The sequence below is a fragment of the Neofelis nebulosa genome, chromosome 3, assembly GCF_028018385.1.
Source record: "Neofelis nebulosa isolate mNeoNeb1 chromosome 3, mNeoNeb1.pri, whole genome shotgun sequence".
Classification (NCBI taxonomy): Eukaryota; Metazoa; Chordata; class Mammalia; order Carnivora; family Felidae; genus Neofelis; species Neofelis nebulosa.
The window spans coordinates 161,495,922-161,513,007 of NC_080784.1; the positions used below are offsets into that span (position 1 = coordinate 161,495,922).

The 17,086-nt window shown below is 40.1% G+C and overlaps 1 long non-coding RNA gene across 1 annotated transcript; it reads right to left on the reverse strand.

The window, feature by feature from the left end:
• Positions 1–13,717: 13,717 nt before the first annotated feature.
• Positions 13,718–17,071, reverse strand: LOC131507544 (uncharacterized). The gene is made up of 2 exons (XR_009259553.1): positions 15,744–17,071; positions 13,718–14,246 (listed from the first exon to the last, which is right to left on the reverse strand). It is a non-coding gene; the product is annotated as an uncharacterized LOC131507544 (long non-coding RNA).
• Positions 17,072–17,086: the final 15 nt, after the last annotated feature.

Sequence of the window (17,086 nt, forward strand, 5' to 3'; positions counted from 1 at the left end):
GAGGGAAACAAACCATAAGAGACTCTATGGTAGAGAACAAACAAAATTGATGGAGGGAGGTGGGTGGGGGATAGGCTGGGTGGGTGATGAGTATGGAGAGGAGAGCACTTGTGTTGGGCACTGGGTGTTATGTGTAGGTGATATGGGTCATTAGGTTCTGTTCCTGACACCAATATTACACTATCTCTTGACTGGCTGGAATTTGAATAAAAATTTGGAAGTAAAAAAATTTGTTGAGAGTAAATCTTAAATGTTCTCACCACACACAAAAAATTGTAATTATGTGAGGTGATGGATATGTCAGCTAACTTTATTGTGCTAATCATTTCTCAATATATATATTGAGAATATATATGTGTGTATCATATATATATGTATATATGACACGTAATATACATGTATCAGATCATCACATTGTATGCCTTAAACTTATACAATGTTATGTGTCAGTTATATCTCAATAAAGCTGAAAAAATAAAATAAGAAATGGGGATAAACGTCCATTTCCTAGATGTCAGAGAAGCAAATTTTAATTCCATAAAATATTAAAATAAAAAAATTCCCTAGGCTCCAATTCTGGGTATGCTTTTCACTACTGACAACCTTGGATAACTTGCTTAACTCCTCTGTGCCTTGACTGATTTCCTCATCTATAAAATAGGAATAATAATTATACTTAACTCATAAGAATTGTAAGAATTAAGTTATACAATACCTATAAACTGTTTAGGAAAATGACATATAATCACAATGCATTGTGAAGAAGAAGAAGAAGGAGAAGGAGGAGGAGGAGGAGGAGGAAGGGGGAAAGAGGAGGAGGAGGAAAAGGAGAAGAAAAGGAAGGGGAGAAGAAGAAGAAGAAGAAGAAGAAGAAGAAGAAGAGAGGGAGGAGGGGGAGGGGGAGAAAATGATGATGATGGTTTGTGTTAACGATGTGTGACTACTCTGGGTTTGAATCCTGATGTTCCCACTTATTAGCTACTGAAGTATGAGAATGTTTCTTACATTCTAGATCTAAGCCTCAGCTTCCTCATCTGTAAATGGGAATAACAACACAGGTAATAGTACCACATAAGATTGTTATGGGTATTAAAAAGAAAACCACAGGCCCAAAACTGAGTCACTTTTGCCAGGCCAAGTCAGCAAAGTTAATCCCTAATTTAATTGCAGTTTCAACCTCCCCCAGAAATGTGGTCTCAACTGGTCAGTTGGGAATTTTCTTTCTTTTTTTAAAGTTTGTTTGTTCGTTCGTTTGTTTATTTATTTATTTAGAGCAGGGGAGGGGCAGAGAGAGAAGGCGAGAGAGAATATCAGGCAGGATCAACACTATCAGCACAGAGCCTGGCTCATCACAACCTGTGAGATCATGACCTGAGCTGAAAACAAGAGTCAGACTGAGTGACTGAGGCATCCAGGCACCCCAGGAGTTTTTCGATCAGCACCAGTGAGGTGACCTGTCATATGGACCCTCTCCATCCCCCACCCCTTTCTGCAAAAGAAGATAAGGTATTCAGCATTATAAGACCCTTCCGGAAGGTGCCCTTGCCTGGCAAATCCTTTCTTTTCTTTTGCTACTAGCTCATTGCACCATCCCCTTCCTATACAAACCTTCCATTTTGTACAACTCTTCTTCCCTCTTCTTGCTAGATGGGATGTTGTCGGATTATGACTCAATTAGCCAATTAGATCTTCAAGTTTATTCCTTCGAAATTTTTTTTTTTTTTTAATTTTTTTTTTCAATGTTTTTTATTTATTTTTGGGACAGAGAGAGACAGAGCATGAACGGGGGAGGGGCAGAGAGAGAGGGAGACACAGAATCGGAAACAGGCTCCAGGCTCTGGGCCATCAGCCCAGAGCCTGACGCGGGGCTCGAACTCACGGACCGCGAGATCGTGACCTGGCTGAAGTCGGACGCTTAACCGACTGCGCCACCCAGGCGCCCCCCTTCGAAATTTTTTAAAAAGTTTATTTTATGTGTGTGAGAGAGAGCAAGGGAGGAGCAGAGAGAGAGGGAGAAAGAATCCCAAGCAGACTCCACACTGCCAGCACAGAGCCTGAGATGGGGCTCAATCCCATGAATCATGAGATCACGGTCTGAGCCAAAATCAAGACTGGGTTGCCCAAGCAACTGAGCCACCCAGGTGTCCCTGAATTTTGTTTTTAACATGGGGAATAACGGGGCGCCTGGGTGGCTCAGTCAGTTAAGTGTCAACTTCAGCTCAGGTCATGATCTCGTGGTTTGTGAGTTCCAGCCCCATGTCAGGCTCTGTGTTGACAGCTCGGAGCCTGGAGCCGGCTTCGGGTTCTGTGTCTCCTCTCTCTGCCTCTCCCCCACTTGTGCTCTGTCTCTCTCTGTCGATCAAAAACAAATAAATGTAAAAAAAAAAATTAACATGGGAAATAAATAAGATTATTCATGTATTGTTCTTGGCTCACAGCTCAATATTTTTAAAAAAAATTTTAGGGGCGCCTGGGTGGCTCAGTCGGTTAAGCGGCCGACTTCGGCTCAGGTCACGATCTCACGGTCTGTGGGTTTGAGCCCTGCGTCGGGCTCTGTGCTGACAGCTCAGAGCCTGGAGCCTGTTTCGGATTCTGTGTCTCCCTCTCTCTGATCCTCCCCTGTTCATGCTCTGTCTCTCCCTGTCTCAAAAATAAAAAATAAAATGTTAAAAAAAAAATTAAAAAAAAAATTTAAGTTTATTAATTTATTTTGAGAGAGACAGATACAGTGCGAGTGTGTGTGTGGGGGGCGGGTAGAGAGAGAGGGAGACAGAGAATCTCAAGCAGGCTCCACACTGCCAGTGCAGACCCTGGGCAGGGCTCAAACCCACAAAACCATGAGATCATGACCTGAGCCAAAACCAAGAGTTGGATGCTTAACCGACTGAGTCACCCAGGCACCCCTACAGTAAGCTCAATATTAATTTTAAAAATGTAAACAAATTGGAATAACCTCACAGGTTATTGTGAAGATAAAGTGAGGGCATGTTGAAAACTACTCTCTGAGGCACCAGTTATGTCAACTTATCTCCACTAGATGGCAGTAGACACCGCAATATAGCTTAGCCCAACTACCGCCCTAAGGGAGACCGAATCCAGGACAGTTTTCATGAAATTACTTACCAGGCCTCATCTTGTGTGATTATACTGGGATGTAGCGAGTGCATATAGTATTTGAAATGAGTGAACTACCTGCTTGGGCTTAGGAATCGTTTTGTTTGATGTAGATTGTGGGGGGAAAAAGGTTATTTTTACCCCTACAGAGAGCCTGTTTTAGTTCCACATTCATCTCCCTCAGTCTCCATTTTTCACCTCTGGACATTCCCACATGCACCTATGCTCTGGCTTACCCCCCTTGTTCCTCCAGGTGTGGTCCATGAACCAGCAGCATCCGTTTCAACTGCACTTGTAGAAGTGCAGAACCCTGGGCCTCAACTCACCCCAGATTTACTGAAGAAGCAAACTGAACTCTTGGATTTTTCTAAAGAAGTCATGCTGGCCATTGTATATGCTGGTCTTCCCAAATCAGAAACACCTCCTTCCCCATCTGCTGGGCAAACTGGCCTCTTATTTATTCTTTTTACTTAACCCATTAGTGAGGGAACCACAAGGACAGTAAACCCAGTTCAAAGGAGGATAGAATATACAGTCTCTGGGAAAAAAAAACTTTGTAATAAGACTGCAAAATCAGATGCAATACTGCTTTCTATTGTCAGAGCAATAAAACAATAACCTTTGGAGTCACCTTTTCTACTTGACAAAAGCATTTGCCACTTATCTGCCATGAGTTAGTATCTAACTTTACAGACTCTAGGCCCTGTCAACAGTAAGTAACAAGCCAAATAAGATGACAGCCCATAGAGCCAGATGATCCCCATGCAGGGTTTCTTAGACAATACTCTAGTATGACATTGAAAAGGCACACAGTAATATTTTGCCTTATTTTCAAGTTTTTAATAATTTTTCTTAAAAGTTTAAACTTGATGACAGAGGTAATAAGGTATATACATGTTGGGTTGCCCAACTTAATATAGTAGAATATGTTCATTTCAGAGGATGAAGTGAATATCTACATCACAGAGCTGAAAGGAAAACAAGATAGGCTTGTTTTGCAGTGTGTATATATATATATATATATATATACACACACACGCATATTATATACAATAATAGATTATCAATTATATTAATTAATAAATTATATATTAATAATTATATTATATTAATATTATTAGTATATAACATTAATACACTATAATAATATATTATTACATTATATATATTATATAATATATATATAATATAGGATATTATTCAGTCATCTAAAAGAATGAAATCTTGGGGGGTCTGGGGTGGCTCAGTCAGGTAAGAGTCTGACGTCAGTTTGGGTCATGATCTCATGGCTTGTGAGTTCAAGCCGTGCATCAGGCTCTGTGCTGACAGCTCAGAGCCTGAAGCCTGCTTTGGATTCTATGCCTCCCTCTCTCTCTGCCCCTCCCCTGCTTGTGCCCTCTCTCTCTCTCTCTCTCTCTCTCTCAAAATAAATTTTTATTTAAAAAAATTTAAAAGAAAAGAATGAAATCTTGTCATTTGCAACAATGTGGATGGAGCTACAGTGTGTTACGCTAAGTGAAATAAGTCACAGAGAAAGACAAATACCATATGATTTCATATGTGGAATTAAGGAAACAAAACAGATGAACATTTGGGAAGGAAAAAAAAAAGAGAGGGAAGCAAACCATAAGACTCTTGATGATAGAGAACAAACTGAGGGTTGATGGAGGGAGGTGGGCAAGGGATGGTTTACATGGGTGATGAGTATTAAGGAGGGTACTTATTATGATGAGCACTGGGTGTTGTATGTTAAGTGATCAATCACCAAATTCTACTTTTTTTTTTTATTCTACTCCTGAAGCCAATATTACACTGTATCTTAACTAACTAGAATTTAAATAAAAAATTGGAAGAAAAAAAAAAGAATTAGGCTTGTCTTTTAAAAAATCTCTTCCTGTGGTGCCTAGGTAGCTCAGTTGATTGGGCATCTGACTTCAGCTCAGGTCATGATCTGACAACTTGAGAGTTTGAGGCCAGCATCAGGCTCTGTGCTGACATGTCAGAGCCTGGAACCTGCTTGCAATTCTGTGTCTCCCTCTCTCTCTGCCTTTCCCCTGCTTGTGCTCTGTCTCTCCCTCTCTCAAAAAAATTAATAAATAAAAAATAATAAATAATAAATAAAAGAACTCTTCCTGACCTTTCTTGAGTCCCACTACATTAACCATAAAATGGACATAACATCTATTTCATACAGCACTTGATCTCAAATATTATAGTCTTGGAATCCCAGATCAAATTTTAATGCTCTCTTTTTAAAAATATGTATTTATTTTTGAGAGAGAGAGAGATAGAGAGAGTGCAGGGGAGGGTCAGAGAGGGAGGGAGACAAAATCCCAAGCAGGCTCCACACTGTTAGCACAGAGCCTGACTTGGGGCTCAGTCTCCTGAATTGTGAGATCATGACCTGAGCTGAAATCAAATCAGGTGTTCAACTGACTGAGCTACCCAGGTGCCCCCAAAATATTAATACTCTTAAAAATGTGAATATCTCAAAGAGTGTTTTTGTTATGTCTATAAATATTTAATCATATTAGAATTTAAAATGGAGATGGGAATGCAAGCTGGTGCAGCCACTCTGGAAAACAGTATGGAGGTTCCTCAAAAAACTAAAAATAGAACTACCCTACTACCCAGCAATTGCACTATTAGGTATTTATCCACAGGATACAGGTGTGCCGTTTCGAAGGGACATATGCACCTCCCATGTTAATAGCAGCCCTATCAACAATAGCCAAAGTATAGAAAGAGCCCAAATGTCTATTGATGGACGAATGGATAAAGAAAATGTGATACACACACACACACACACACACACACACACACACAATGGAGTATTATTCGGCAATCAAAAAGAATGAAATCTTGCCATTTGCAACTACGTGAATGGAACTGGAGGGTATTATGCTAAGTGAAATTAGTCAGAGTAAGGCAAAAATCATATGACTTCACTCATATGAGGACTTTAAGAGACAAAACAGGTGAACATAAGGGAAGGGAAACAAAAATAATATAAAAACAGGGAGGGGGACAAAGCAGAAGAGACTCATAAATATGGAGAACAAATGAGGGTTGCTGGAGGGGTTGTTGGAGGGGGAATGGGCTAAATGGGTAAGGGGCACTAAGGAATCTACTCCTGGAATCATTGTTGCACTATATGCTAAGTAATTTGGATGTAAATTTAAAAAAACTTTAGGGGCGCCTGGGTGGCGCAGTCGGTTAAGCGGCCGACTTCAGCCAGGTCACGATCTCGCGGTCCGTGAGTTCGAGCCCCGCGTCGGGCTCTGTGCTGACAGCTCGGAGCCTGGAGCCTGTTTCCGATTCTGTGTCTCCCTCTCTCTCTGCCCCTCCCCCGTTCATGCTCTGTCTCTCTCTGTCCCAAAAATAAATAAATAACGTTGAAAAAAAAATTTAAAAAAAAAAAAAAAACTTTAAAATAAAATTTAAAAAATAAACAAAGATTTGCAAGGAAAGAAAAATAAAGTGTGCGCAGAAAAAGAATTTAAAATGGAGAAATTTAGAAAATATTCTTATTTAAATAATAATAAATTCACTATTTGTTAACATTTATAACAATTTTTATGAAAAGAAACTATGTTTTCAAAATTCCACAGAGATTTGGCTTTGATTCAGAGGACCCAGTTAAAGTTTCCACAGTGCCTTTGGTGCTTTAGTAATTGTCTTTATATTTTTTAAAGTTTTTATTTTCATTTTTTTAAAGTTTATTTATTTATTTTGAGAAAGAGAGAGAGACAGTGTAAGTGGGGGAGGGACAGGGACAGGGAGGGAGAGAGAGAGAACCCCAAGTAGGCTCCACACTGTCAGCGCAGAGCCCATGCATGACTCGAACCCACAAACCCAGAGATCATGACCTGAGGCAAAATCAAGAGTCAGCTGCTTAACTGACTGAGCCACCCACGTTCCCCAAAACCTTTTATTTTTAAGTAATCTTTATACTCAATGTGGGGCTTGAACTCACAACCTTGAGATCAAGAGTCGCATGCTCTACCAACAGAGCCAGCCAGGCACCCCTCTCTAATTTCCATTTAGGTGAGATTTGATAACATGCTGGTCCAAGATCAGCCTATGAGTGACAATGTATATTTTTGGTATTTATATGGTTTGATTTACTATACTGATTACATTTTTATAAAACATTCTCTGACCCATAGGTCTTGTGTAATCATTGATTGTGACCATTATTTGAACAGTTTGTAGTTGTTTTTTTAATTGGGCCTTTTATTATAGTAACAGTACTAGATATTAGAATTAATCCCTGCTTCTTGAGGGCAGGGATTCTCCACTCCCCAAAGGGCAGGGATTTTTAGTATGCTTTGTTCACTGCTAAATCTGGTTCCTGGGACAGTGCATATATAGCATTTTGTAAATATTTGTGGAATTGATGAATAAAATGACATTTCTAGAATCATATATATCCTTCTGGATAGTATGGTTTCATTCAAAAATAATTATCTTTAAAAAATAGGTGTGCCTGAGTGGCTCAGTTGGTTAAGCATTTGACTCTTGATTTCAGCTCAGGTCATGATCTCAAGGTTGTGAGATGGGGCTCGGTGCTGGGTATGGAGCCTGCTTGAGATTCTCTCTTGTTCTCTCTCTCTCTCTCTCTCTCCCTCTGCCCTTCCCCCGCATGTGGGTGCATGCATGCACTCTCTCTCTCTCATAAATAAAATTCTAAAAAAATTTAAAAACAATTTTTTTAATGTTTATTTTTGAGAGAGAGAGAGAGACAGAGTGTGAGCAGGGGAGGAGCAGAGAGAGAGGGAGACACAGACTTCAAAGCAGGCTCCAGGCTCTGAGGTGTCAGCACAGAGCCCAATGTGGGGCTCAAACCCACAAACCGTGAGATAATGACCTGAGCTGAAGTCGGATGCTTAACTGACTGAACTACCCAGGTGCCCTGAAAAAAAAAATTTTTTTTTCTGTTAACTTCCAAATTGTGAGCCTGGAGGTTACTCACCTATGTTTCAGAGGGTCCTAAAACTTTTTTTGTGGTAAGAGTCATAAATACCTGAGAATTCTTCCCAAATTAGTATAATTTAAATTTATTGATTACTTAAGATTCTGAGAATCATATGTAATGAGCTAGCAAAAACGTTTTCAGTAAATTTTCAGTTTTGACCACTATTTCTGTTTTCTAGTTTTGAGATCTGGTTTCTTTCCTTTAACTCAGCGTAATGCCCTTGAGATCCACCCAAGTTGTGTTGCAGGAATCAACTGTTGATTCACTTTTACTGTTGAGTAATACTCTATGGTATGAATGTACCACAGTTTAACTGTTTGCTTGATGAAAGATATTTAGGTTGTTTCCAGTTTTTGACTATTACAAATAAAGCTGCTATGAACATTCGTGTTCAGTTTTTTGCATAACATAAGCTTTCATTTCTGTGACAGAAATGCGCAAAGGTACAATTGTTGGGTCATATGGTAATTAGCATGCTTAGTTTTTTAAGAAACTACCTAACTGTATTCCCAGAATAGTTGTACCATTCGACATTCCCACCAACAATGAATGATCCAGTTTCTCCACAACCTTGACAGCATTTGATGTTACTAATATTTTTTATTTTAGTCATCATGACTAAAATGATATCTCATTGTGATTTGCATTTCCCTAATGGTAAATGATGTTGAATGTCTTTTCATGCATTAATTTGCCATCTATCTATCCTCTCTAATGTAACGTCTGCTCATAAATTTGTCTATTTTCTAATCAAATTGTTTTGTTTTTTTTTTTACTCTGGAGTTTTGAGATCTCTTTATTTATTCTAGATACAAGTCTTTTGTTGGGTATATGGTTTGCAAATATTTTCTCCCAGTCTATATTTGTCTTTTCATCCTCATTATAAGGAGTTTTACAGAGCAAACATTTTTAATCTTGAGGAGGACCAATTTACCAATTTTTCTTTTTATAAATCATGCTCTTAGTGTCAGGTCTAAGAACACTTTGCCTAGGTCCTAAAGATTTTCTCCTGTTTTTCTCAAAAGTTTTTTAAGGGGAGCTTGGGTGGTTCGGTTGGTTAAGTGTCCAACTTCAGCTCAGATCATGATCTCATGGTGTGTGATATCAAGCCCTGCACTGGGCTCTCTGCTGTCAGTGCAGAACTGGTTCCAGATCTTCTTACCACCTCCCACCCCTCGGCCCCTTCCTAACTCACATGTGCTCTCTCCCTCTCTCTTTCTTTTTTTTTAAGATTTGTCTTTCTTTTGAGTTTTTTAAAAAATTTATGCATTTTGAGAAGAAGACTGAGTAGGGGAGGGTCAGAGAGAGAAGGAGAGAGAGAGAGAGAGAGAGAGAATCCCAAGCAAACTCCACACTGTCAGTGCAGAGCCTGACATGGGGCTTGAATTCATGAACTAGATCATCATGACCTGAGCTGAAATCAAGAGTCATTGAACACTTAACTGACTGAGCCACCTAGGTGCCCCAAGATTCTTTTCTTTTTTGAAGAATAATTGGCATACAATATTGTATTAGTTTCAGGTGTACAACATACTGATTTGATGTTTATATACATTTAAAAATGGTCACCACAATAAGACTTGTTACCATCTGTCATCATACAAAGTTGTTATATTATTGACTAAATTCCCTATTCTGTATATTACATCCCTGTGTCTTATTTATTTTATAACTGGAAGATCGAACCTCTTAATCCCCTTCACATATTTTACCCTTCTCCCCACACCCCTCCCCTCTGGCAGCCATCAGTTTGTTGTCTGTATTTATGAGTCTGTTTCTGTTTTATTCGTTTTGTTTTTTAGATTCCACATATTAGTGAAATCATACATATTTGTTTTTCTCTGTCTAGCTTCATTTAGCATAATACCTTCTAGGTCCACCCATGTGGTTGAAAATGGCAAGATTTCATTCTTTTTATAACTGAGTCATATTCTGTTGTGTATATAACTATATACATACACATTACATCTTCTTTATCCATTCATCTACCTATGGACATTTAGGTGGCTTACAAACTTTGGCTATTATAAATAATGCTGATATGAATATAGGGGTGCATAGGTCTTTTGAGTTAGTGTTTTTTTTTTTTCTTTAAATAAATACCTAGAAGTGGAATTGTTGGATCATATGGTAGTTCTTTTCTTTTCTTTTCTTTTCTTTTTTTTTTTTTGAGAGAGCATGAGCAGGGGAGAGGGGTAAAGGGAGAGAATCTTAAGCAGGTTCCGCACTTAGCATGGAGCCTGATGCAGGGCTTGATCCCACAAGCCTGGGATCCTGACCTGATCTGAAATCAAGATTTGGACGTTCAACCAACTGAGCCACCTAGGTTCCCCGGTAGTTCTATTTTAGGGGGAATCTCCACACTGCTTTCCACAGAAGGTGCACCAATTCATATCCCAGCAACAAAGCACAAGAGTTCTCTTTTTTCCCCATTTTTGCCAACACTTGTTATTTCTTGTCTTTTTGATAATAGCCATTCTGATTACTGTGAGATGATAGCTCATTGTGGTTTTGATTTGCATTTCCCTGATGACTAGTGATGTTGAACATCTTTTTATGTGCCTTTTGGCCATTTATATGTCTTCTTTGGAAAAATGTGTATTCAGGTCCTCTGCTAATTTTTAAATCAGACTGTTTTTTTTTATATTGAGTTGTATGAATTTTTTATATTGTGGATTTTAAACCTTTATTGGGTATATCATTTATGGATGTCTTCTTCCATTTAGTAAGTTACTTTTTCATTTTATTGACGGTTTCCTTTGCTGTGCAAAAGCTTTTTAGTTTTATATAGTCCAATTTGCTTATTTTTGCTTTCATTGTCCTAACCTAAGGTGTCAGATTCAAAAAAATATTGCTAAGACTGATGTAATGTTTTCTTCCATAAGCTTTATGATTGCAGGTCTTACATTTAAGTCTTTACTCCATTTTGAGTTTATGTAAGAAAGGAGTCCAGTTTCGTTCTTTTGCATGTTGCTGTCCAGTTTCCCCAACACCATTTATTGAAGAGACTGTTTTTTTTTTTCCATTGTATATTTTTGCCTCCTTTATTGTAGATTGACCATGTGAGTGTGAGTTTATATCTGGGCTCTCTGTTCTGATCTATTGATCTGTTTGTTTTTGTACCAGTACCATAATGTTTTGATTACTAACGCTTTGTATTATATTTTGAAATTTGGGATTATGATACTCCCAGCTTTATTCTTTCTCAAGATTGCTTTGGCTTTGCAGGCTTTTGTGGTTCCATATAAATTTTAGGATTATCACCCTAGTTCTGTCAAAAATGTCATTACTATTTTGATAGGGATATCATTAAATATGTACATTGCCTTGGGTGGTATGGACATTTTAACAATATGAACTTCCAATCAATGAGTACAGAATATCTTTCCATTTCTTTGTGACAGCTTCAATTTCTTTCATCAATGCTTTATAGTTTTCAGAGTACAGGTCTTTTACCTCCTTGGTTAAATTTATTCCGACGTGTTTAATGCTTTTTACAGTCTTTTTGATGTTATTCAAAATCTTAGAGTTTCACATTTTACATCTAAATCCATATTTTACTGGAACACAGCCATGCTCTTTCTTTGAATTATGGTCTACGTCTGCTTTTGCACTATGATGGCATTGCTGACTAGTTGTGACAGACTGTATGATGCACAAAGTCTAAAGTATTAAAAAAAAAAAAAAAAAAAAAAAAGAATAAAGGGGCGCCTGGGTGGCGCAGTCGGTTAAGCGTCCGACTTCAGCCAGGTCACGATCTCGCGGTCCGTGAGTTCGAGCCCCGCGTCAGGCTCTGGGCTGATGGCTCGGAGCCTGGAGCCTGTTTCCGATTCTGTGTCTCCCTCTCTCTCTGCCCCTCCCCCGTTCATGCTCTGTCTCTCTCTGTCCCAAAAATAAATAAAAAACGTTTAAAAAAAAAAAAATAAAGTATTTACTCTCTGGCCCTTTACAAAAAAATGTTAACTTTTATTCCTGGCTGATAAATGCTGAGACAACTATATGAAAACCACCATGGTATAAAATATTTTTAAGGTATAATATCAACTGTTTGGAACAAGATAACAGGAAGCAGCAGCCCACCCACAGAAATGTATAACAAATCTATCTTGAGGGGTACATGGCTTTCTTTTTGAAGCTGAAATTCCAACTAACAACTCTACACATTGTTCCTGAGTCTGCTCAGATTTCAGTTTGTATTCCTGAAGCATCAGAGACAAAGATGTTTATAATCAAGTGTTTGTTATTTGGTAACAAATCTAATAAAGTGGAGAAAATTGTGTGTGTGTGTGTGTGTGTGTGTGTGTATGTGTGTGTATAATATACATAACATATACACTCCTTGATGAAAGTCTTTGGCAAAACAACCCATCTTCATTTTAGGGACTTTATTCAGAGAGCTTAAATTATGTGACTCAGAAATGTATTAACAACTCATTCCAAATTTACCCTCTTGAGTCAGAACTCAGCCATGCATGGTGCCAGATAAAGTTTAAAACTGCAAATTGTCTTCTCATCCCAGGACTTGTTTGCTAAATCAAGCAGTGGGGTATGTGACTATGCCAGTCATTAGATTATTGTATGTCAGCTCTAAAACCACCCTTCCAGGCTCTGGGGTGCTAGAATTCCTTTCTGCTTTGACAGCTAGCTTCCTGAAATTTCCAATATGATCCCTGCCCAACCCCCCCACCCCCCCCCCACCCCAACGCAACATCCCTCTGTGGGCTGTAGCAGCTGCTTCTAGTCTTGGCCTCATCACAGGTCTCAGACCTACCAGCACTAGCCACACAACATCCCTGCTCAGAGGTCTGGGTCTCAGCTTTCCAGGGCCTCTCCTCCAAATTTCAATATAATTTCGAACTCTTCTCTCTTTTCCCGCAGACTTAGGGGTAATACATTGTGAAGTTACCATCTCTGAGTGTTACCTCACTATTCCCTTGCTGCTTTTTTGTTTTCCAATAGTGGTCTGGTCAATCCCTTATGTTAAATTCTTTCTGGGAGAATTCCTAGTGAGGCTCGTTTTTTCTAGACTGGACCCTGACTGATACATGGAATATTTCACAGGATCAACATTTGACACACAGGCATATGAGGCAGAAAAGAAATGGATCTGCAAGGGGCGCCTGGGTGGCTCAGTTGGTTAAGTGTCAGACTTTGGCTCAGGTCATGATCTCGCAGTTTGTGGGTGCGAGCCCCGCATCCAGCTCTGTGCTGACAGCTCAGAGCCTGGGGCCTGCTTCAGATTCTGTGTCTCCCTCTCTCTCTGCCCCTCCCCTGCTCATGCTCTGTCTCAAAAATAAATAAAAAATTTAAAAAAATTAAAAAAAGAAAAAGAAATGGATCTGCCAATTTACTAATTCGTTGTGTCCCTTCGGCAAAATTATTTCTCTTCTTTACACTTCTCATTAAGATTTGCTGAATAGTTACCAAAATTTCTGTTCAGAATTAGTAAATGTCTCAAACGGTGCTTATCTAGGGAGAAAAAAAAATCAGTAAATCAATACTACTCTCCAATACTATGTTGAGCTTTTGTTGGAGGACATTCAAAATAACCTTTTGTTAAATTTCTTAAAGTTAAATTTTTTAATACAAAATGACACATGCATATAATTTGAATATAAATAAAAATAAATAAACACTCATTAAATATATTTTATCACATACATGTACTGGTTTCCTGGTGCTGCCATAACAAAGCACCACAGACTGAGTGGCTTAAGTAATAGAAATGTGTTTTCTCAGTTTGGGAAGCTGGAAGCCCAAGGCCAAGATGTTGGCAGGTTCGATTTCTTCTAAGGCCCTCTCCTTGGACTGCAGATGGCCATCTTCTGGTTCCTCACCAGGTTATCCCTACATTTTGTTTGGGTCCTAATGTCATCTTCTTATAAGGACACCAGTCATGTCGGATTAAGGTCCACCCGAACAAACCTCTCTCGGGTTCGAATTCTTGTTTCCTGGATCCTATGTCTTCCTTTTTGGTTTACTTCCTTGTTGTGATGTCAGTTTCACATTTCAAGGATTCACCTATTTAGCAAACATTTACTGAGCTTGTGTCAGGCACAGTGCTCGGTACTAGGGATATGGAAGTAAGAGAAATAGACAATGTTACTGCCTACTGGCTGTAAGGGCTCTGTGACGACACGATGACCAATGTGACCTGAAAAAAGAGCAGACACCCAATTGCCTAGGAACAGAACAGCTGCCCTTTTACAAATGTCATCATGGAGAAAATAGAAAGGGACTAAAATTTATTGAGTTCTACCATGTCTCAACACATTTATGTACATTACCTCATTTAATACTCAAGATTCTATTATTACAGTACCCATTTTACGAGGGGAAGGCAAAAGTGGAAGCTCTGAGGTTCAGAGCTAGTTCAGTAACTTATAGAGCCAAGTATTCAACTACAAAACTCTTTATAGCCATGCTATGTGATGCTGCAAAAAATGAATGCATACAAAACCAGGAATTAAGGTTTAACTCCTTCTTAACCAAAATAGCCATTTTGCTTATGCATGTTAGTGATTTATTTTATTCTGACCATCATTTTAGGTAAGGTCCTGACTCCCTAGGAATCCCTCATTTATTTGTTCAATATTTGTCAACCTGCTAATATATGTGAGGTATTCTTCTAGGTTCTGGAGATGAATCAGTAAGCCAAAAAAGAATCACTCCCCATTTGGAGCTTACACAAGTGGCTGGTGTCACAAAGTTTAAAAAAAAGATAAATCCTATGAGAGAGGGGAAAAAAGCAGGGTAAGGAGAACCGGAAGAGGGGAGTACTAATTTTTTATTTATGGTCAGGGAAGTCATTTCTGATATGGGGTCATTTGAGCAGAGACAAAAGGAATGGAAGGAGGAAGCTGTGTAGATATCTATGCAGACGGAAATAGCAAGTGTTAAGGCCCTTGGATGGGAGCAAGCAGGCCAGTGTGGCTGGGGAAGAGTGAGTCAGGGAAGGGCAGTAAGAGACCAGCAGAGGTCTTAGAGGCCATAGTAAGGACTTTGGATTTTACTCCTAGCAAGGTGGGGACATTGGAGAGTTTTGACATGAACCTTAAAAGGAATTTTGGAAGTCTCATTAGGCCATCAACTGCCCATATCTGGCTTCCTTTTTATAGCAAAACTCACAGCTGTTATCTTTTGTTTTAAATAAATGTCATCACTTTATTTTTGAGAGAGAGAGGGAGGGAGCACGCATGAGGGGCAGAAAGAGAGGGAGAGAGAGGGAGACAGAATCTCAAGCAGCCTCTGCATGGTCATCACAGAGCCCGATGTGGGGCTTGAACTCACCAACCATGAGATCATGACTTAAGCCAAAATCAAGAGTGGGGCGCTTAACAGACTGAGCCACCCAGACTCCCCCAAAGTCACAAATGTTATCTAAACCCTCTGTCTCCACTTTCTTTTTTCTTTTTAAAAAATTTTTTTTTAACATTTATTCATTTTTGAGAGGGAGAGACAGAGTGTGAGCGGGGGAGGGGCAGAGAGAGAGGGAGACACAGAATCTGAAGCAGGCTCCAGGCTCTGAGCTGTCAGCACAGAGCCCGATGCAGGGCTTGAACTCACGGACTGCGAGATCATGACCTGAGCTGAAGTCCGACGCTAAACCAACTAAGCCACCCAGGCGCCCCTTCTGTCTCTACTTTCTCACCTCATTCCTTTCAATCCTTGCCATTTGGGCCCTGGACCCCATCACGTCTCTAAACCAGTCCCTTTTAAGGTCATCCGTGACTACATCTTGCCAAAGCCCATCTTCATGCTCAGTCTGCCATATTCTCAGCCTCACAGGAGCAACTGACATGGTTGCAGCACTTCCCCTGGGTTCAGTAACCCCAGACTCTAGCCTGGTTTTCCTCCTCTTTCACAGGTTTCTTCTCCACATGTGTCAAATCTCTGCATCTAGGAGTGTACCAGGACTCTGATCTGGATCTCTGCAGAGAGATGGTTTTCAATACCTTTCATACCCTGATGTTTCCTTCATTTGTATTTCCAGCTCTAAATTTGTAATTCCAATTGCCTTGTTACACATGTCCACTTGGAGGTCTGATAGGCGTTGTCTCCAAATGTTCTTCATCACAGAAATGGCACCATCACCCATTCAGCTGTTCAGAACAAAAGCTTAGGGAGCATCCTTGGTTATTCTCTTCACTCCACCTGGTCCCACCTCCAAAATAAATCCTGAATCTGACTTCTCACCAGTGCACTGCTACACATGAATTTAAACCACCATCATCTCTGGTTGATGATGCCTGGATTGCTGCAAAAGCCACCTAATTTGTCTTCCTGCCTCCACTCTTACCCATCTCCTGTCCATTCTTCAGCCAATCTATTAAAACATAAGTCAGATCAGGGGCATTCCCAAGTTCAAAATCCTCCACTAGCTTCCCACTGCAACCAGAAAAAGTCCAAATTCCTTATCATAGCCTACACCACCACACCTGACCTTGGCCTTGGGTTCCATCTCCCTCGCTCTGCCCCCTCTTTCACCAGCATCTCCAGCTGAAACACTGAGCTGGCTCCTGCCTCTGGATCTCTGCACTGGCTTTTCCTGGATCCTGGATTACTTGTTCCCACCGTCTTCACCATGATTCCTTCTCCTCCTTCGACATTCAGCTCAAATGCCACCTCTGAAAGGCCTTTCCTGATCTCTCCGTGGAAAGTCTTCACCTTCTCCCACCACTCTCTAGCACTTAATTGGAGAAATTATTGCATGGATTCGCTAGGGAGTTTCCCGTGTCGCCCCACGCCCAACACCTACACCAGAAAACCTCCTGAGAGCGGGTTCTTTGTTTAGTTTAGCGCCCAAACACTGTCTTGGACAGAGTAGATGCTGAAGATACAGGGGTTGGCCGACAGAGCTCCCAGGGTTGTTCCCCGGGGGGCTCTTACGAGGTTCTGGCTTGCTGCAGGGAGAGATCTCGCTCACTCCCTTCGCTCATCCCGATCCTCGGCGGGACGCGGAAGTGGGGGGCCAGCAACCGCTCCTCCTCCAGC